Genomic DNA, 23,542 nt, shown 5'->3' on the forward strand with positions numbered 1-23,542 from the left:
ATCATAGAATTGTATGATGATGTTTGTGAATAAACAGATTCCAAGATCTCACTTTGAGACTCCAATTGACAAGTCAGCGGCAGTGGGAGGGGCAAGAGGAGTCTACATTTTCACAAATGATCCTACTGCAGATAGTTTACCTACTGCATGTTGAGACACAGTCAACTACTGGAAAGTTGTCTCAGTCTAGGGGTCAGAGATTTAACCATTACATCACTGGTAGGCAGGGTTGCTGTGCTCCACTTCTACGCAGAAGGTATTTCTTCCATTTTGTTGAATTTGCCTGATGGTGTGAATTATCCTTGCACACGAATCTGAGCTCTCATGGAGAGATAGACAGAGATCTTAGGAGCGTGCACATCTTACACTAGACAAAAGTTGTGTCAAATTAATAGTTTTATTTTAGTTGTGCTACTGTCCTTCGGCATTTGTGACCTGGAGTCAGATCTTACCCTTGACAGCTTGTGTAGTGTTCACTTTTACTCAGTTTTTCCTGTTTAAGAAGTTATTTTGCCTTTACATTTAAATTCTTCCTGCCCAAGGGTTCCCTGGGTGGCTCAGGGGGTTAAGCAGCTGGCTCTTGACTTCAGCTCAGGTCACAATCTCATGGTTTGTGAGTTCAAGCTCCATGTCTGGCTCTGTGCTGACAGCTCAGGGCTTGCTTGGGATTTTCTCTCACTCTCTCTCTCTGCCCCTCCCCTGCTTGCATACTCTGTCTCTGCCTCTCTCTCTTTCAAAATAAACAAATAAATAAACTTTAAAAATAAATAAGAATACATAAAAATAAAATAAATTCAATAAATTATTCCCACCCTAGCCTCCACTTGAACAGTTTCTATATGTTTTTCTTTTTTTTTCATTCTCTTCCCCATGAAAGTTCATTTTCCTAGTAGGAAATGTGAATGATTTTAGATCAGACAATCTAAAGAATTACTGGTTTCCATGGGCTTATGATTGGCCTTAATCAGGGCGTCTAAACTCAAATGCATCAAAAATTGTGGGGAAGAGTGTATGCGGAGAACAGGGGTGTGAATCAAAAGGGAGTCACTTCAAACTGACAAGTGTACCACCTGCCTAAAAACATCAAAAATTCAAAACAAAGCACTGTGTTGTCAAAACAGAACAGGTTTTCAGACCAAATTCTGACGTCTGGCCTCTCGTCTATGCCCTTGACTTAAAGACTTATATTGGTCAACGTGTAGGTCCTATCTCAGTTGGTTATGACTTCATGTTGATACGATATAAGTGACACTACAATAAAATGTTGTATGCACATTAGAGCACAGTATGATACAAAAGAAATTTGGGGGATATATTGGGAAGAGCAAGAATAAGGAGGTGGGGAATAAAGAGAAAGAGAGAGAACATGCAAACTGTGTCAAACACCTACTGCCTACATGAACTTGAGTAAGCTACAAAGCCTCTCTGAGCCTGTTTCATGTATAAACTGGGGATAAAATATCTGTCTCAGGAGACTGTCTTAAGGTTTAAGTGAGATAATACTTGTTAAACTTTATACACTGCTTGATACATAGTAGGCACTAAATAGAGTCCCTTAATTGATTTATATGACAGAATTTGCTGAGAATATTCTGAAGAAGATGGGATTTCTCTAGAACTGATACATATATACTTGGTGATATGATATATGATGTGGACCCACCTCCAAGGCTAAGCTGGAAATATTTGCATGGAGATTGCTCATAGCTGAGAACAAGGCAAACTACATTCTCTGGCCACTAAATTCAAAGTCACACTCCTACTGTTCTTTGTTTTTCTTTTTTCTTTTCCCATTCCCCCTTACTTCTAGCCAAATCCAGTAATGGTATGTAGTCCTTTTCTTGAGTTTTCTGAATGGCAATCCCCTCCAGAGGTTATGAAGTGAACCATTGCTCTTGATTTGGGAATAGGGTAGGTGGAAGAAGTCAATCTCTATAAGATGACAAACAGCAGGCTTCAAGGAGGGCTTAGCCGGGCACCTTAGACCCTCTCTTATGCCCACACAGAAGAGCCAGGGTCAGCTTTTTCTGGGAGAACAGAGCTTGAGTTCCTCAGCTTTGGAAGACTCCTGCAGCCTTGGAGCGGCTGCATAGCCAAATAAGGAGTGGCCTGAATCATTTGTCTTCCACCAACGTCCCATTACTTCTCTCCCTCAGATGAGCATTGTGAAAACGGGGGTCACCAACAAGAGGGTGAAGAGAACTCTGGGGAAGAGATAGTTACTCAACTGTGATAGGATTATCTGAACTTGATTATCTGTAGGAGATAAGGTTTTAAATTATAAATGAGGGAAAATTTGTTGGGTTGGATTGGACATACTGAAACGGGGAGAATAAGTGTTTTGGTCTGGGCAGGGGTGTGGGGATGGAGTAACGCATGCAGTTTTAAAAACTTAGCAAGCTTCAAGCAGCACATATCTGATGTTTTACTGTTTAATTCATACATGACATGCATATTCTCTAGCAATTCCCCATTACGTTTTTGTGTTTACCCTGGTCTCTCTCCTGTTTATTGTCCTAATGTCTTTACAAATGCATGCAGGTTAAAGCGAGGGGACCACAGTGTGGGACTGGTCTATGGTACTCATTTCTGCTTGGAACTGCTAATTTCTATGGTTATCACATCAGCAACCTTGGCTTGATTAAGCTGAGAGTCAAAAATATTGGCTGAGTACCTAATGTGAGTCAAATACTGTACTACACTAATTTTTGCGTTTCTTCATTCAAGAATAATATTTATTGAAAGCCTGTTTTGTTCCAGATACTCTTCTAGGTGCTGGGAACACATCTTTGAACCAAACAAAGCCCCCATTCTTATAAAGTTTACACTCCAGTAGAGGAAAGCAGACCACACCTCCCCCACCCCCCAAAAAAACACCACCCCAAAACTTGCTATATTCTATGTCAGAAGATGTGATCCAGTGGGGGAGGTAGCATTTGAGCAGGGACCAGAAACAAACATTAGATGAAGCCATGTAAATATCCACATAAATATGCAAGGTAGAGGTAACAGTTCTACAATGGCTTTGAGACAGAAGAGTACCCAGTGTGTTTGAGAAACAGCGAGACCTATGTGGCTGGAGATGAAACAGTGGTGACACCAAAGTAGATATCAGAGGGATCCTCAGGGAGCAATCACTGAAGGCCCTAGCAAGGGTTTTGGATTTTATTTTGCTGAAATGGAAAGGCACTGGAGGGTTTGAATATACAACTGGCATTTTAAAAAGATCATTGCTACTGTGTGTGGAAAATGTTGATTTCGCCGACTATGCTATGATTAATACATTACCATTTTGTTTGCATGTAGGATGATAATGTACAAAATCAACCCATAGACTTTGTTTTCATATTTACAAGGCAAAGTGTGTTTCAATTATTATTCCATGGTATGATATGCCTCTTATGAAGATATGCCTTTTAAGAGGCAGCACTTGGATTTTCTGTTGTGGTGGTTGTTGTAAGGGTGTCTCTAGTTTGTCTGTAAAGTAGTTTATCCTACTTCAAAAGTTGTCATGATACTGAAATCTGGAACCTACCCCTCTGTTACACTTTCATTCTTAACATCTCATAAATACCGTAGCAGACCACAGTCTGTCTGCCAGAATTAGGAAGTGGTGGTAGGTATCTTAGCTCAGTAGGTTCTAGTTTAAAGTACGATGACTTAAGGGGTGCCTGTGTAGCTCAGTCGGTGAAACATCCGACTTCAGCTCAGGTCATGATCTTGTGGTTTCTGGGTTCGAGCCCCCATTGGGCTTTGTGCAGACAGCTGGAGCCTGGAGCCTGCTTCAGATTCTGTGTCTCCCTCTCTCTCTGCCTCTCCCCCACTTGTGCTCTGTCTCTCTCTTTCTCTCTCTCAAAAATAAATAAATGCTAAATTTTTTTTAAAGTATTATGACTTTAAAAAAATGTATGTATAAAAACTGGGATGTTTTTCAAGTCTTATTAAGAAGATTTGCATAATGTCAAACTGACTAATAAATGAACAAGGCACCTTGTTTCTGCATAATTATAAATTAAAGTACCCCACAGATGAGCAAAATCAGATAGTTTAGGAAAAAAGAAAATAAACTTTAAAAGAAACAATCTTTTAAGAACACTGTAAGAAATAAATTACATTCAAGAGAGAGTGAGGGTCAAAGGCAAAGAGGAATATGTAAGCCAAGAAAAGGACTTCCAGGAGACAACAAGAAACCACTTTTAGACCATTTTTTTTTTAATGTCTTGGTGATCCTCATTAAATACTCTTTATTTTTAGAATAAGCTGAAATTTTCCTGGAAACTGTCATGAAATGGCTAAAAAATAGGATAATATATTCACCGTACAAACTAAGAAGGCCTTAGAGAAAGACAATATGATGTTTTTCCCCCATAGCTGAGTTTCTTGGTGAATTAGGCTCAATGTCTACAAGAAATTATTACTGAAAAATGAGATAATACCCAAATATTAAATAGAATATATTGTCACTGAAGACAAACTTCCATATTTTATTCTTCCCTATAAAACAATAAATTATACCCATTTTGTCAGTAATGAACTTAATAGCAAGCTAAAATTTAATTAAAAATGAGGGAATTAAGTCAATATATTTTATTCAGGGAACACTAAACTAGAAATATTAACTTCCCCACTTCAAGAGGTAAAAAGTTTCGATATTCTGATTGATGCCTTTTTAAAAGATGCACAACTTTTAATGGTTTATACTGTTGCACACTATTTTTGACCCTTTCCATTAATAAGTCAAAATATTTTATAATGAATAATTTTTATACATTTCCCCCAAATACCATAGATATATTAGTTTGTCCATACAGTTATATTTATTTGTTTTAAAAATATGAAACTATATCTGGAATGACTTGCTACTATTGTGCTCCAAGGTGGTAGAGTGATTCCAAACCCCCAAATAACTGGGTTGGTAGGGCTAACTGAAAAGAAATCCTTGTGCAAATCAAGTAGATGGAAACCCAGGAACATATGTGGCCTCACACGTTTGGTTTAACCTTTTTAATTATAATTTTCATCTATGGAAAGGAGGTTACAGAAAGAATAAATGAAATACTATCTACAAACATCTAGTATAGTAGGTGCTACATACAATTTGTATTCCTTTACTATCCAATGAATCAATTAAGGGATATCATGATGGTAGTTATATATAAAATATAAGAAATGGCCCTTGATTGGTAAATTTGCCCTATTTCATGAATTCAAAGCAACAGGAAATTGAATCACTATTTCCTGAACTATAATCTTGCAGTTGACATGACATAATTTTTAGCTCCAAGCACAGGCTCATTGGGAGTAAATGGCTTGTTTTGGTACCTTCAGCTTTTTAATTGTGCCCTCATTTTCTTGTTCTGTTGTTCTTTCTCTTGTTTGCTTCTTGAGCAACATATAGATTCACACAATCCTAGAGTATGAAAGACTCTTAGATTAGAACATGAGAAACCGTTGTTTTGATGTAGTAATTCCTTTGACAACATGCCTAATAGGTGGTCATTCATCCTCTACTTGCATACTTTTAACAAAAGTGAGTTGAAACCTGTCTCAACACACTTATGTAGAGAAGTAATTGTTTTCTCAGACTCCCTTGCAGCTGGGTGTTTACTACTTATTAAGTTTATTCCAATGGAATGTGAGCAAAAGTGATACACACCGTTTCAAATCAGAGATTTAAACTACAGAAGCATCCATCCTCCACATAATCTCTATGAACCAGAATGTGGGGATATGCCCTCATTGCAGCTTCAGTCAGGCAAACAAACAAACAACAACAAGAAAATGAGAAACCTCCAAACAATATTGAAGAAACCTGGCTCCAGAATGACAATCACCCTCTGTCTAGAACACTAACTGTGGATTGTTGTATAATAAAAAAATAAACTCATGTCTTCTTTACACAGTTGAATTAACATTGAGTCTCTGATATATTATTATTAGGAATATTCTGTTATTATCCTAACTCATGCAAGAGACACTTCACTTTTTCTATTCTCTGGAAAAGGTTGCTTAAGATTGGATTTATCTATTTCTTGAATATTTCATAGAACTTACTTATAAAATCATTCAAACTGATGTTTAGAGTTATCCATCATATTCTCTAAAGTTTTAAAATCATTCCTACATAACTAGAAAGTAGTTATGTCCCTCTTTTTACTCTTGATGTTGTTTAGTTGTTTAACTTTTTCCTTTCCCATTCTTACCAGTTATAATTTTAAATTATCTTTGTCATTTCAAAGGAACAACTTAGGCTTTATTGATTCTTTATTTAACTGTTTTTTAATTTAATGTATATTTATTTTTAACAGAGAGAGAGAGAGAGAGAGAGAGAGAGAGAAGGGGAGGGGCAGAGAGAGAGGGAGACACAGAATTCAAAGCAGGCTCCAGGCTCTGAGCTGTCAGCACAAAGCCCAATGCTGGGCTCAAACTCCCAAACCGTGAGATCATAGACGAAGTCAGACACTTAACCGACTGAGCCACCCAGGTGCCCTGAATTGTTTTGTAATTTAATTCAGGCTCTTAAATTTATTATTGTATTCTTATTTGGGGGTGGGTTAATTCTATCCCTTTTATTCTAAGTTATTAAGTGAGAAACTTAACTAATTTTTAACTAGAAAGCCATAAATTACATACAAGTATGTGTTTAAGTTTCAAAATATAGAAATGAAGCAGTTGGGGTGCCTGAGTGGCTCAGTTGGTTTAAGTGCATGACTCTTGATTTCAGCTCAGGTCATGATCTCACAGTTCGAGGGTTCGAGCCCCGTGTTGGGCTCTGTGAAGACAGTGTAGAGCCTGCTTGGGATTCTCTCTCTCCTTCTCTCTCTGCCCCTACCCCCACTCTAAATAAATACATAAATATTCTTTAAAAAAAAGAAATGAAGCAGTCATTTAAAGGAATTAGTATCAATTACTGAGAAGGACATATTAAAATCTCCTATTCTGATAATAAATTTGTCAGTTTCTCCTTAAGGTTCAATTCCCTTCTCCCCTTTTTTTTATTTTATGTAATTTGAAGCCATGTTGTTTGGTGCATATAAAATATATATATATATATATATATATATATATATATATTATGTATACGTATTTTATATACATATATATATACACGTATATATATATACATTTATTATATTTGATCTGTTTTGACTTATTACTGTCTCCTTTTATTTATTCTAGATTTTCCATGTTTGTTTCTCTTTCTTCTTGCCTTTTCTTGGATTAAATTTTATTTTGCTTTTGTTCTGTTTTCCCTTCTTACTGGTTTGAAAACTGAACACTCTGTTATCCTAAAAGTTTTAACATGCATATTAAATACAACAAAGTTTAAAAGACTTTCTAAATGTTCTAACATCAACTGCTATTTCATATAGTCAATGTTTATTCATATTTCAATATGTTTACCATTTTCTGTAGAGGCCGCTTTTAGGCAATAGGCTTGAGCAATGGAAACGATCAAGGTAAAAGAGCCCACAGCTACCACCAAGCTGAATGCAAATAGGCTCATTAAGCAATCCGCTTTGAAATAGCCATAGGCTTTAACTAACTAATGTGCTACTTACAACCTGGCACAGTTACCAAAAACTCGAAAATTCCATAGTTCCCATATTCCTTCACTCCATGCTATAACTGTTACCCCTCACCCCCACCTTGTGGCAGTCTCTGCTTTGCTGTTCTGCCCGCAGCTCCCTTGTGGTGTATTCAGTAAACTTCTATCTCCCTTGTTCTGTATCAGGTGAATCCTTTCAGCCCTGGCACTATTGGTCTCTACCCAGGTTGCCCCACATTTAATGGCCCCCCATCCTATCAGGAGACCCCCACATTTTCTTTGTTTATTTGTCTTTTTCACATTTTACTTATTCCTTCTGGAATCATATTCTTTATCCCGAAACATTTCCTTTTATGCTGCAAAAAGCGTTATTGTTTCCATTTTGTTCATGGCTTGAGAGAGGGCTCCAGGGTGGTTAAAAAGCTGTCTAGTGGCTGCAGGGAGAGGCTCAGGCACAAGCCTTGGCACGAGAGGGATGCTAGAGGGGTCCCTCCAAGGCCAGGAGGCTTCAGAAGCTCCTAATTGTGCTTGAGGGGGAGCTATTTGAAGAAATACTCCCCCAGCCCAGCCTGGAGGGCCAGCCAGCCTGCAGTTAGTCAGATGGTCACCATCCTCTGGGTGACTTTTACCTCCTTATCAGGAAATGGCTCTCCAGGAAGTCACACAGATGGGGGCTTGCGTGGGCAGAACCCAGGTGCATGCAGATCCAAAAGGACTAGGTTCCGGCTCTTCTCTAGAACCAGGGCAGTTCTCATGGCATCCAGGGTTTTACCCCACTCAGTTTGGGATGGGTTCTGCACTGAGGAGGACGCCCCCCCCCCCCCCCACTGGGTTGGGCATCTTCAAGAGACTCAGTGCCCTCCTGCTTCTCTTCAGCCAGCTCGTGGAAGAAATGGCCCATGCCCTCCAGAGCCACATGGTTTGGGTCAAAGTAGAAGCCCAGAGAGGAGTAAGTGCAGGAGGCTTGCAGATACATGTTGACCAGGCAGTTGATCATGGCCTCCACATCGGTGGAATAATTCTGATGAATCTAGGAGCTCATGAGTGATCAGTAATAAGAAGCTAAGCTTAAAATAGGGTGTTGGCTGGTCCCAGAAGCAGAGGGTCACAACTGGAAAAAAGGTTGGACCGTGATCAGAGGTTGGTGGAAGGGGCAGGCATCCTTGGGTCTGTTCTGTCCAAACATTGTCAAAGCAAGAGACAGATCTGCAGGACCGCTGTGCACACTACTATCCTGAAACATATTTTTATTTTATTTATCTTTTTCCTGAAACATATTTTTAAAAAGTTTAGTGGAAGTATCTTAATTGTAAGTTGTCATTTCTTTAACTGAAAAGGTATAATTTCATTCCTTTTTGAAAGGTAGTTTTGCTGTGTATAAACTTCTAAATGGTGAGTTATTACCTATCAGCATCTTGAAAATATAATTCTAAATTGTGTTGTTGTTACTGAGAAATCAGATGTCAGTTTCATACTCCTTCCTATGAAAGTAATTTCTCTTTTCTCTTGAGTTGACTTTAAGATTTTGTTTCTTTGCTATGTGTAGTAATACTGGGATATAATGTTTTAAAAAAATGTTCTGCTGAGAGTTCATTTGGTTTACTGAATCTATGTCTTGGAATGTTTAGTCAGTTCTGGATTTTTCTCAACCATTATCTCTTCAAATATTTGCTCTACTCTGCCCTCCCATGGAGCTCCAATTTAATGAAGGCCAGTTGCACCCCCTTATTCTCCATATCTCATCCATGTAGAGATTGCTAACACCATTTCTCCCTCCGTTTCTCTCCTAGCTAAGGAAACCCAGCTTTAGAGATAGGCAAGAAGTTTCTGAGCAAAGATAAAGGCAAAGGTTTGTTAGTTGGAATCTCCTCATCTTTGTTGGATGTATAGACTCTTTAGCAGATACTTCCTTTTTTCTTCTCTTCTCTTCTCTTGTCTTGTCTTGTCTTCTCTTCTCTTCAGATGCTTCCTTCTCTTCTTCTCTCCTCTTTCCTCTCCTCTCCTCTTCTCTTTTATTTTCTTTTTCTTTCTAAGTAGGTTTCATGTCCAGTGTGGGGCTTGAACTCAAAACCCTGAGATCAAGTGTTGCATACTCTACCTACTGAGCCAGCTAGGCACCCAGATGCTTCCTTTTCTTGATGGCTGTTTCCAAATTTGCCAATGATGAAGTTTAGACCATCAGTGCAAATACTTTTATATCTATTCTACTTTATTCTATTAATTCCCTTGCTGTCATATTTTTAGCTACTCTTAGTCCATTTTTGCCCAATTTTGATGGTTTCTGTACTCCTAGTTAAACAAGGTTCTTTGGCTTTCTTTGCTTGCTCAGATTAAATTCGCCCAGAAGACTCAGCAAATTAGACACCAGAGTACCTTTGAATAACAGGGTATCATCTCCTTTGTGTGTTATTAAGTTAGGTTCCTAGATCTTTGTATGTTGTAACCATGTGCAACTATGTATTGATTAAAGTTTAAAAAAATGTTTAAGAAAGTCCTAGAGAATTAGGAATAATGATTTGACATGTATAAAGAGTTCTATTTTTAATGGTCTTTGGTGGGGGGATGGCATATATATTTGAAAGAGAATGCATGTGTGAGTGGGGGAAGGGCAGAGAGAGGGAGGATGGTATATTTAATATATCCCTACTTTCTTAAAGGACAATAAAGTTGGATTCTCTACTTTGTTTTGGCAACTTTTGAAGGTAGTAACCCGTACTATATGTGGGGACAAGACCAAATGAGTTAGCAGGACTTTAATTAGGACAAACAGGCACTGAAGGAAAGGAGGCCTGTGCCTTTTGAATAGATTCCCTATTATTGGCTAATGAGGGCCATGAAAATGCACATTTATTCACTAGTTTTGGCATCTTAAATTTTAACCTATAAGTTTATTATCAATTAATTATAACTTTTTACTGGTTTTATAGGCCAACAATGCCATCTTTTTTTAATTTTTACTTATTTTACAATGAGTGAAGTTAAACATCATTTACAGACCATTACTGTGGTATTTCAAGGTACAAGAAACATGCTGGATGCATACTTTAGAAACCGCTATTTGAGTACCTGCTATTCATCATTGACTAACGGGTTCTTTTAGGTGCAGAAGTTAGTAGAAGGAACAACTCAATGTAAAAATCATGGAATGCTTCATGAAGGAGATAGTAACATGAAAGATGAAGATTTATGATCTGTATACTTGGTTCAGCGTTCTGATGCACCTGACATTGATTCACTAGTAAGTAGGGTCGGGATTTTTTACCAGAGCTGTTGGTGTGACCTTTGCTCAGAATGGGAAAGAGACTATAGTGAAAAATTTGATGCAGGAAGTAATCATATGTGAGCAAGAAATCTACAGCCAGCAAGTCAGCAAGCTGGGTCTGACAAGTTCCAGATAATCTGTTAAGTCTTAAGTAGCCCTGACCATGAGCTCCATTTGTTTAAAGGAGTCAGCCTAAGGAATTAAGTCTGGCCAAGGAGGATGGAGTTTCCCTGGGTTGTGCATTTGCTTCAATGTCATCAGAAAGACTAGCAAAGTGGAGTAGATGGGAAGGAGTTTACTCTGTCAACAGACAAGTCCTTTCTGCTCAGCCAGCAGAGCTCTTGTAGGAACAGGGTGAGAAGATTTTCAATTTGGAAACTGTACTTCTCTTGTCCCTTTGATATATATAGAAAATAGCTCAAATCAGAGTGAAATGTTATTCTTGAAGTGGCTAGTCAGAATACTCAGAAACACTCAGATTTGGGGCATGACTGCATGTTAATTTAAGGGAGTAGGGCCTTGGGAACCATTACTTAGAATTCTCTTTATGTCTCTTGTGCCTCTGGAGTTTCTATTGCATGTAAGGTGAAGGGTGTTTGAATACAGTGCTTGATCTTCTGATTACAGTTACCCTGCCCGGCAGTATTCTTCCTTCCAAAGGCAAGGGAGGCAGCAGGGCAGGAAAAGAGAACTTTCCCAGGTAGACATAGGCAGGTAGAACCACACAATTGGAAATAAACCACACTTTGAACATTTGCCATCAAGGTATGATAGCAAATAGAAAAAGAAGTGCAAGCAAAACATCATTTTCTATGCTTAAGGGAACTTAGGCCATAAGACAGTGTTAGAGGTAACTATAAACTTTATACACCTTTCCATCCTTGTGGGTTTTTTGACAGCCCTGGTTAAAAACTTTTTGTTCAGCTTTTATCAGCTTTTATCAAGGAGGGAGATTGAACTTGTTGGCCAAGGCAATATTTTAGTCAAGTTTCTGACATCCACAATGATAACAGGTAAGCAACTTCCTTTATGGAATTTTCCCTTGCACATGCCTTATTCTTCTGTGTGTGTTATTCTTGTAGGCATCACCATCGTGTATGACTCATACATTAAAACTGCTGATGGAAGGAAATTTGGTCAAGGAAATGATTTTCTTTTTTTGTATAATGAGAAAACAATAATATATTCTAGTTTTTTTTTTCAGTTGGTATATTGCACTCTTCATGATTCTACTCCATTAAGTTTTATCTCTCCTTTTCATTCCAGTAAACTTTTCTTTATCTGCTCCTACTTATCCTGTTATCTCTTTTCTGCTTCTGTCCTCCTAAGTACTACTTTTATTTATTTAGATTTAGTTTTCCTCTCTTCTTTAAAACTCTATCTTAGGAACCACCATGGGAGTCTGTGTTGCTATTATTGACCCCCTGACATTGCTCTTGATCAAAAGTCTGAATTGTAGTTTCAATTACATTGTTGAAGATTTACCTACTAATTGACCTGGGATGTGAATTTATGCTTCAGCTGAAAGGCCTAAATATGGCAGGTGAAAAGCCTCTAATGGAGAGGGAAAAAAGCAAACAAAACAACATGGAATTCTTACTTGTTCATTTCTAGAGCAGTGTAGGCAAGATATGTAAATAATGGAGCTATTTATATCAGCTGTCACTCTGCTTTCCCTGAGAAGTAGCTCTGCAGCTTTAAACAATTCTGCTTGGCATCTGTTTGGATGGGTGATAACTGTAAAACATTTTCAGTGTCAAGAACTATACATTTTAATGTCAATTTTCATTTTAATGGAGTCGGAAGCTTTGAGAACAGTTCTGATGGATAGAAATCTTCAATCAGCCCTGAATCCGCTGTTACATTAAACAGTTAAACAGAAAACAACAGTTTTGTCTCAGCAAATACGTAATCATATGCACAACCAATTTGTAATTGAGAGTGAAACAAGAAAAATAACTTTAATGTTTTGGAACTGATTGGATGTATTTCCCACTGGATATAGAATTCTTTCCTGAATTTAAAAATGCAAACATTTGGAGTATTTAATACAAGTATGCTGTTGTTTTGCCAAATATTTGTTAAAACGTTTATTTTGCTTTTCTGGAAAACATCCTCTGCTCTAGGGTATGTGATCCTTTCCAAAGTTTCTTTTCTTTCAGTAAACGTTTTTATTGAGCTCATGGATCCTATGCTTGAGAACATATGTTTTTACAGTTTTAAAACTGATTCATTTCCTTTTTCTCATCTTTTATATGTTTGACTGTATTTAAAAATCCAAATCACATTAAGCTAGCTCACTGAATATGTATTTAGAGATAATGAATATAAAAATCAGATACTTAATTCTTTTCTTTGGCGTACTATATTTAAAAACTTTGTAAATAATTTTTGTTTTCTTTTGTTTCCATTATACAATTCCATGTTAGAAAAATTGATATGCTTTGTAAATCATTTGGTTTTCTTTTGTTTCCATTCCGCAGTTATGTATTCTGAAAAATTGATACAATGCCCCCACGAGAAAAAGCTCTCTTTTTCTTATCAGGACCAGGAATCCTGGTTTAATTCATTTTTCAACATGCATAATACAAAAAAGAACCATTCTGTCACTTTGAAAGTTATGCTGTGGAGTCAATGTTATGTCTTGAGAAACACACAATCTTTAGTGCACAGAATACATATAAAATGGTAGTCCTGTAAAACTGTATAGTAAGATTCCAGCCCTAGCTTCTTCAGCTGGGCATCATTTTATTTCTCTGGGTCGCATTTTCCTCATTGGTAAAACTTGAAGCCATATTTGCCTTAATTTGCAGAATTTTGAATATTAAGATGAGGTAATCAGTGATAAGTGCTTTGCAGTACATGGCTCTTTCCTAATGCAGGACTCAGGATTGTCTTTGACTTTGCAGATCTTCACACAGTAGCCCTCCTGTGACATGCAAAACCCATGTGAAAATAAAAGCTGTCTGGTAACCCAGACACAAAAGCGTTTATACTAGCTTTCATACTCACCTGCTAGTAATGCTAGCAGTTTATTTCACCTTGCTGTTTGTCAGTGGATTCAAATATACTGTCAAGATTAGAAGATTGACTCATCTTACAGTACCACTGTGAGGCATAACCAATAAAAAAGAATTTCTCATTTAGCAAAATCACAAAAGACATTGTAAATGCTATGAAACAGTGTTATAATTCCACCTCCCCAGCATGACCTCTGGCATTAATGTATTCATGAATCCAAATAACGCACTGACTTTAGTACAGAGTAAGCAAATGTAATTTTCCTGCCCATTTTTCCCATCAAAGTGCTCTTACTTCCTGAAATGGTTCATCAGATTTTTCAGAATTGATGACAATCAGTCACATCTTCATTGTACATGTGTAAACTCTATCGCTTAACATTTTCATAAACCCAGAGAATTCACAAACATGTCATCCCTAATTACTCACTGCTGTAGGAATGAAAATAGAAGGCAAAACACAAGGGAAATGGTGTTTGGAGAACATTCTTGGAAATGACCTCTGATCATGGGGAGGTAAACAGAATCTTGCATGGTCAAACTACTTGAAATACCTCACTTATGGTATATCATACAATAACATGAGGTAATTAGAAGGCTTAAGAGATGTGCAGGTCTACACTATAAATCTCTATATATAGCCCACTATAAAGGGCTAGGTGAGAAGTGGTTTTATTCATACTCTTACTGGAGTTGTTGGACGTATTGGAATCGCGGTGAAGTGCTTTATTCCTATCCTGCATCCACCTTGAAGTGGAGCTCAGCAACTTGTCTCATCCTCTTCCCCCATGCCCCTGGCCAAAGTGGATACAATTTCACCACTCATTAGCAAGCTAAATATATTTTACTTAAGGTTTCATGGGGAAGTTGGGGAGAATAATTCAGACAATGAGAACAGCACAGGCAAAGGAGAAATATGAGTATTCAGGGAACTGAATGGAAGCCAGTGTGACTGGGGCATGGCAAGTTAAAAGCATGGTGTGAGATGACGGTCAGGCAAAGGCCTGTCTTGGCAGGTCCTTGCAGGCCAGTTTGAGGATTTGGGTCTTTAAGTCTTTTGAAGGTTTTTAAACTGGGACAGGGCATAGAGAAAAGGGATGTTTATATTTTGCTGCAACAGCTCTGAATAGAATTAGAGAATGAATTGAAGTGAGGAGCAGAGGGCATGTAGGGATGGACAAATAGTTAGAAAGCCCTGAAGGCATCCACTTTCAACATAATGGGACCTTGCACCTGAGTGGTGGCAGCTGAGATGGAGGAAGAGGAATACTTATGAGTGTTAACTGGGTTTGGGAAGAAATGGCAGAAGGGAGGTTTTAGAGATCCCTGATAGGCTTGAGGCCCACAGAACAGGTTGAAAGAAGGTGGCATCTTTAACTGAGATAGAGATACTGGAAGTAGATAAGATTTGGGAAGGAGGCCAGGATCTCTTGTTTCATATGCTGATCTGGAGATGCATTTGAGGAATATATATGGAGATTGGCTCTATGAGCCTGGAGTTCACAGAAGAGGTCTAAGTTAGACATAAAAGTTTGGATCATTTCCATATACTTGGTTTGCTGTTAACTTTTTTTTTTTTAATTTTATTTTTAAGTAATCTCTACACCCAATGTGGGGCTTGAACTCACAATCCTGAGATCAAGAGTCACATGCTGTTCCCACTGAGCCAGCAAAGTGCCCCATTGTTATTACCTTAAAAAAATAGATTTATTGAAATAGACTTAATATACTGTATAATTCACCCATCTGAAGTGTGCAAATAATCCCATGATTTTGAATGTATTACAAATATGTGCAGCCACCACCACAGTCTATTTTAAAACATTTTCATATTTCCAAAAGGAAAATTTGCATGCTTTAACTGTCACAGCAGCCTTTCCTCAATCCCAAGCCCTAAGCAACCATGAATCTACTCCAATGGATTTCCCTGTTCTGGACGTCTCACAGGAATGTGGTCTTTGTATCTGGCTTCTTTCACTTAGCATAATATCTTCAAGTTTTATCCATATCATAGCAAGTATCAGTACTTCATTTGTTTTTATGCCTGAATAATGTTCCATGCTACGGACACATCACATTTGTTTATCCAGTTCACATGCACTTACAGGTGTGATTATCTGAGAAAAGATCATGGTGTGAAAAGAAAATAGGGCTTCATGCCACACTTAAGGAATTTCTTACACTTGGGTGCCTAGGTGGCTCAGTGGTTAAGCATCTGACTTTGGCTCAGGTCATGATCTCATGGTTTGTGAGTTCGAGTCCCACATCCAGTGAACTCTATCCCCGCTTTGGGTAAAACACGAGCCCCACTTCGGGTGACCCCTGCTTCTCTCTCTCTGCCCCTTGCTCACTTGTGCCCTCTCTCTCTCTCTCTAAAAAAAAAAAAAGGTAATTTCTTAGATTTAATAGCCAGATGGCAAAGAATGAGTTTGTAAAGGACATGGAGAAAGAACAATCAGAATGATAGGAGAAAACCATGGGGATTTGGTGTCTTGGAAACTAAACAGCAAGAGTATTTCAAAAGGAGGGAAAAGTCAACAGTGCCAATGTGAAGTCCATTGAGATGGGGGCTAGAAATATCCCTTAAGTTTGTGGATGGAAAGTTCATTAATGACCTTAGCAAGTGCTATTTTGGTGCAGTGATGAGGTCATGAACTCATACTCTAGTGGATGGAGGAGTCAAAATGAGGAAATGGGGATAGAAATGTTAATTACAACAGCAGCAGTTTTAAAGAAGCTTGACTTGGAAAGACAGGAGCAAAGGACAAAAGAAGCTTCAGAGTTGGAGGGAAATGTGTGGTTGAGGAAAGGTTTAAGGACTCAACCAAATCTGGATGATTTAATTGTGAGGAAGAGGTTAAATACACAAAAGAGATCTGGAACAAGTGAAATGGGTTCCCACACAAGATGACAGAAGAGACAAAAGAAACAATCCTTCCAGAGTAATGAGAGAATAAAATGGATACAGTCCTAGATGGTGCCTATTTAACATTTGGAAGATGAGAGGATGCCCATCTACAGGCCTGTGTTTTCTCTGTGAAGCAGAGGTAAGGTCATCTTTTTGCCTTGAGGGTGGAGGCAGGGAGACCAGGGGTTTGAGGAGGGTAGAGAAGGTTTGCAATATCACTGTGGGGGCACCTGGGTGGCTCAGTTGGTTGATCATTCAACTCCAGCTCAGTTCATGATCTCCCAGTTCATGAGTTCTAGCCTAGCATCAGGCTCTGTGCTGACAGCTCAGAGCCTAGAGCCTGCTTCGGATTCTGTGTCTCCCTCTCTGCCTCTCCCCTGCTCATGTTCTGTCTCTCTCTCTCTCTCTCTCTCTCTCAAAAATAGATAAACATTAAAAAAAAAAGAAAAGAAAATGTCACTGTGGATGTCAGAGGGTCAAATAGCAAGTGGAGCTTAGACTTCTGGGCAAGATGTGGGCTTAATTTAGGTGGTGATTATGAATTGATGGTGGAATCAATCAGCAACCAGATATTTATTGTCACTTCCTCTGGAGGTTTTCTTTTTTCTTTTTTTTTTAACGTTTTATTTATTTTTGAGACAGAGAGAGACAGAGCATGAACGGGGGAGGGGCAGAGAGAGAGGGAGACACAGAATCGGAAGCAGGCTCCAGGCTCTGAGCCATCAGCCCAGAGCCCGACGCGGGGCTCGAACTCACGGACCGCGAGATCGTGACCTGAGCTGAAGTCGGCCGCTTAACCGACTGAGCCACCCAGGCGCCCCTCTCTGGAGGTTTTCTTACACTCCTTAAAAATGGGTCCGTCCCATCATGGTCTGTAGCCTGGAGTTTGAGGTTTAGACCTTGCCTTTTACTCCTCTATTTCTGTCCTCTCCACCACCACTCATTTATTCATTCATTTATTCAGAAATATTTATTTAGTGCATATACGTGCTAGGATCTCCATTACTTCAACAATTACCTATTCCTCCACCATCCTTACCTCTTTGCCCTTTATACTAGCCTTCTCCTGTTTCCTTCTTTTTAATTTTTTTTTTAATGTTTATTTTATTTTATTTTTTTGAGAGAGAGACAGAGTGCGAGCCTGGGAGAAGCAGAGAGAGAAGGAGACATAGAATCTGAAGAAGGCTCCAGGCTCTGAGCTGTTAGCACAGAGCCTGATGCAGGGCTAGAACTCACCAACCGTGAGATCAGGACCTGAGCCAACATTGAATGCTTAACCAACTGAGCCACCCAGGCACCCCTCCTATTTCCTTTTCACTTTCTTTTTCCTCCTTTGTTTCTCTATATCATGATGGGGAAGATGGAGTTATCAGTATTTCCCCCAGATTCTAATAGCTTTCATTCATGGATAGATGAATATGTCAAGCCTAGAGGTGCTGTGCATTGAGACCCACAATTAGGTGGGGCAGGATAGTCTGTAAGCCTGTGTTACTGTGATACCCATATAGGATATGCAGAATGTGTTATATTTGAATGGTTTATTTATATGTTCTCCTTACTAGACTGCCAAGTTTTATGATAATTTCTGGATTTTAGTAACCACATTTGCTTGTTTAATAAATATTTATTGAACTACTATGTGCCTATGAATTACTATGCACAAGAGGGAGGGAGACAGAAATAGAGCATTGAAAAGAAGCAATCTTTTTTTTTTTTTTCAAGGAGCTCAGAGTCCCATAGGATAGATACATAGTTGAAGACATACATTATAATATGATGTGGCTAAGGGCATAATATAAGTATACAGGAGAAAAGAATTAATACAAAAGAGGGTGGGTCGGTCAGGGAAATTATTTGGCAAGAATTTGAAAGGATTGCAAGTGGTCAGTTGTTTACCAGGGAGGAAGAAGACAGAGCACATGAGTGACGGGAGCGCCTTTTAAGCAAATGGAACAAGAAGCACTGCTAAGACCTACAGAGTATGGGGAAGATTGACAGGAGAGAAGAAAGTAAACATAGGCACGGGCCAGATAGGGAGAGGTCTTTCATCCATGCTAAGTGTTTGGGCTTTATTTTACAGGTGATTAAAAGAGGTGAAGAGCTTTAAGTAGTTGGAACGACATGACCTAAGTTGCCTTTTAGCACAATCATTCATGAGGCAATATGGAAAAATTATTTGGAAAGATTAAAACTTAGAATAAGGAGATCAGCTAAGAGTTTAGACAAGAGATAAAGATGTTCTGAAGTAGGTTGTGGGGGTGTGAATCAAAGAAAAGCACGGATTCAAGTTCATGGGGCAAAAAGAATCAACTAGACTTATGATCGACACACCCAGAGGGAGAGGAGTGGGAAGCGAAGATGAAAGGTGACTCCCAGATTTCTGGTCTGTGTGGCTGGTGGCATCACCTATGATGACTCTCAGTACTAGATGAGAACCAGGTGTGGGGAGAGAGTAAAAGATCCATTTTGAAGCTGTTTATTTGGAATAGCGTTGGAACATCTAGGTGGAGATATACAATAGGCAGATTTACAGAGGTTAGGAAAGTGATCTATGTAAGGAATAAAGAGTTGTGGCTTTAAAGCTTGAGAACAGTAATTAAAATTGTGAGAACAGATGAGATTGCCAAGGACGAGGTAAGAGTGAAAAGAGGGAGACTGAAACATAGATGCCTGAGAAATATAAGTAGTTTACGGTGTGGTAGAAGAAAAAGAAAAGAAAAGGCATCATAACAGCATAAAATGGCTATACAGATAGAAGAGAACTAGGAGAAGTCAGTAAAGGACACCGCTTCAAGGTAAAGGGTGATAAATATAAAAAATGGACAGTGGTAAGGATTTACTCTTGTTCGTTGGTTTAGGAATTATCGTTTGTTTGTTTGTTTGTTTGTTTGTTTGTTTGTTTATAGAAGTGTGTGTGTGAGGAGGGGAGGGACAGAGAGAGAGTGTGTGTGTGAGAGAGAGAGAGAGAGAGAGAGAGAGAACCCCAAGCAGGCTCCATGCTGTCAGCACAGAGCCCAATGAGGGGCTGGCTCCATCTCATGAACCATGAGATCATGACCTGAGCCGAAATCAAGAGTTGGACAGCTAAGCAGACTAAGCCACCCAGGCACTTCAAGAATAGCATATCTTAATGTCCTTTGTAAGTACAGTTCCACAGGTAGGCATGAAGATATTATATTCGTGTCAAAAATGATCAGTAATCAGCTATTACTGGATTGAGGGCTAAATGTTAAGTGAGGAAAATAAGAAGTGAAATGTTCTTTAAATACTTTTAAATTTTAGCACAGCTAGGATGATGAAAGGGTAAAAATATTTAATGTCCTCCAGCAAGGGCTTATTAGACTTTTTTTTCTTTTAAATACTCCATGGCCAACAGGTGGGACGTTGGTTGTTCTTCTGTGTGGTTCTACATGTCACTACAATCAATGGGAGTGGATATTACCCAAAGAGAAAATATTATAATAAGAGATTTCTAACATAAGAACGTCCTTCTTAGCAAGGAAGGAAATTCATTACCGTAAGACATGTTAAAGAAGTCTGAGTAGCCACTTATCAAAACACTGCAGAGGAAAGTCCTGTGTCATTTAAATGTTTGAAAGAGTCTCTTTAATATGAGACTTCATTCAATCATTACCTTTTGTTTATAATGGGTAACAGTTGTAATTTGAATTTAAATTATAACTCTAGATGACAGGCCTCTAGACTTATTTCATAATTCCCGTCTTATGTACTCTCTCTTCCTGGTAAACTTTTGCTTCTGCTACCAGTTAATGCTCTCCCTTTGATCTCTACCTCATTTTGCACCCACCACACCCAATTGACTGGAATCGTCTCTTCTCTCATCCATGTTAACTTTCTTTCCCTCCCGGAGCCTTCTCAGACTAGCCTGCCTCAAGTTCCTGTCACATTGGTTGCTCCAGCAGACCCTCTCTTACTGGCACGTGCCAATCCACAGGTCAACGATACAGCCACTGCTTGTCAGCATGTCAGAAAATATACACATGCCTTTATATGAGTGGTTTCCTAATTCGTCAGGCAACTGCCATCGTATATCAGCATCCCTTGGGTTCATTCAAAAATATAAGAAAGGAAAGACTGACCTTGCAAACCAAGAGCTGATAGAGAGAAGGGGTTCTTTTATAAGATGAACATTTTTTTTTGATATGTCTTGGTTTCCTGTGAGGAAAAAAACCACATTCAAATAAATAATAATAATGAAGGGATCACAACAATGGGGATATGATCACCATTTTCTATTTATATGTGTTAGTTGATTCATCAATGATAGTCCTGAACTATGTCTATTCCTGTTATATGTACATATTACCACCACTGTCTGCTCAGAATTTTTAAGGGTGGAGCTAATACAGGTAACTGTTTTCCAAATAGTTGAGGGCTTACCTGAATATAAATACTGCTTTATCTTGTTGAAATATACATTAAATTGCTTTCTTAAAAGGAAACTACTGAAATAAACTTGGCATTTCATGGGTTCAGAGTTAACATTATAAGATCAACTGATATGCTTATCTCATTGAATTACTTCTTCCTTTTATGGAGTCCCTATCAGCCAGCAAAAACCAAGTTAGGCTCTGGGGCTGGAGTATAGTGCAACACGAGGAAGTGTGGGGGCTTGCTGTCACTTAATGGCCAGTGCTTTCTTTGGTTTCAGGCTTTCTATTTTAGCCTACCTTGCTGTCAGACTCCCAGTTTCAACTGTTTTTGAAAGTAGACTCACCTCTAAGCAACCTCCTTCACCACCTCTGGTTTTTTTTTGGATAGCTTTTCTGTATACATAATAAAAATGAATATATAAAGCAAGTACATAAATCAAATGTAAATCTGCTATGAGTGCGTGAAGGGGCTCTCCTTAGAGTAATTGCATAATTTTAGAGCACAAACATGTCATCAATTTTAGGTTCTGAGAGGCCACACATGCATATATTACTATAGAATTAGATTGGTCAAGGGAGCGCAAACCATAATTGATTATGTAGCTGCTATTGCTTCTTGTTTTCATTTCAATTGTGGGTGTATAAACAATGTTTATTAAATAATAATTTCTGACTTTATACTCAAAACTAGGTGTTTTTTTTTAGTGTCCTTCCATTTATTGGGTACAGCTGATGGCTTTACTGATGTTACCAAGATGGAAAAATTTTATTCATAGAATTTCAGGGAGTTTGGGCTTGCTTTGATAATGAATAGCTCCTTGAGAATAAGTAATATTATACTTCCCAGGCATTTGCAGGCAATGAGGAGGATGAAGTGGAGGGGCATATGTATAGTCTTTGGAATATAACCTGGCAGGAAAAGACAGGAGGAGCCAGGAGCCACTAGTATGGCAGAAAGTTGGGTGGTACATGGTCTAAATGCCTCCCATAATGCCTTTAATCCTCAGGAAATTTACACTCTTAAAATCATGTGATCAGTTTTTTTTGTGGATAGGACCACGAAAGGGATAAAGGATAGGACTGAGCTACGTTTCTGAGATAGAACCCAAGGAAATAAGGTTAAGAATTTGCAGAAACCATAGAAGGAAGTTCTGAACTTAAGAGGCCACGTATTGACTGTTCAATCCAAACTTACTTAATTTTTGTAAGGAAAAGAGAGTCCCAAAATGATTATTAGGTTACATATAAATAAGAATTAGTGCAAAAGTAAAAGACTAAATAGATATATTGTTCATGTTTTTGCAAATGGTTTTTAACTGCAAGTCTGCATACATCTGTAGCTACTATGTAGATAGATAATTTTCTTTATGTAACATAAACGTATGTGGGATTTTTTTAAGTTACTTGCATCAGATTGAATTGGTATTTCTGGGTGGGAATCTATTAGGTCTTCCATTCTTGCAACTTCTCACAGAGTCTAGTGTAGTTCAAGGGTAGGTAATCAATGTCATTGTTTGCCCTACTACCTGAATGACAGCAATAGTGGGTCTTCTGTTTGCATGAGTAAATCCAAATATTGAAGCGACAAAGGGATTGACAAGAGAGGTGGAAAAATGGAATAAAAGAATTAGTGGCAAGAAAAAGATATGGAGTACTCTAGATCTATATAATGGAATTATGTAAATATTAGGGTAAATACCCTAATTTTGATCCACATTATGATATGTCATTAAAGTTTCAATAAGCAATATATGTCATCCATCAGACAAAAAACAAAATTAAACAAAATCCAAAACTCTATGACTTAACTTAATAGAAAAAGGGGAGCATTTTAATGTGAGGCAAGCTTAGGTGTGATCCAGTGGGATATAAATAGAAATGAAGTCTGTGTTTCTCAAAGTATCATTTGCAGACCGTCTGTATTGTAAGCACATGATGCACTTGTTAAAATACAGAGGTATGAGTCCCATTATAAAACACTTAGAGTTTCTGAAAGAGAAGGCCCCAGAATCTGCACTTTTAATCTGCACTTTAATTGTAATCTACTCAAGTTTGAAACCACCATCCTAGAATGCAGATTTCATTGTGGTTTCAGAGTTGATGGATAGGACTGATATTAGAGAGTAGGGAGAAATGACGAGGGAATATTTGTTGGTAACTAGACAGGGGGATGTGGCAGTGAACTCTGCTTTATAGTAAAACAGAACAGGATTTGGGGCGCCTAGGTGGCTCAGTCGGTTAAGCATTGGATTCTTGATATCAGCTCATGTCATGATCTTGCAGTTGTGAGATAGAGCCCCCGCATCAGCCTTTGTGCTGAGCATGGAGTCTGCTTGACATTCTCTCTCTCCCCTTCTCTCTCTGCCCCTCCCCTACTTGCATATGTTCTCTCTCTCTCTTTCTCTCTCA

Source organism: Neofelis nebulosa, chromosome 3, assembly GCF_028018385.1.
Source record: "Neofelis nebulosa isolate mNeoNeb1 chromosome 3, mNeoNeb1.pri, whole genome shotgun sequence".
NCBI lineage: Eukaryota > Metazoa > Chordata > Mammalia > Carnivora > Felidae > Neofelis > Neofelis nebulosa.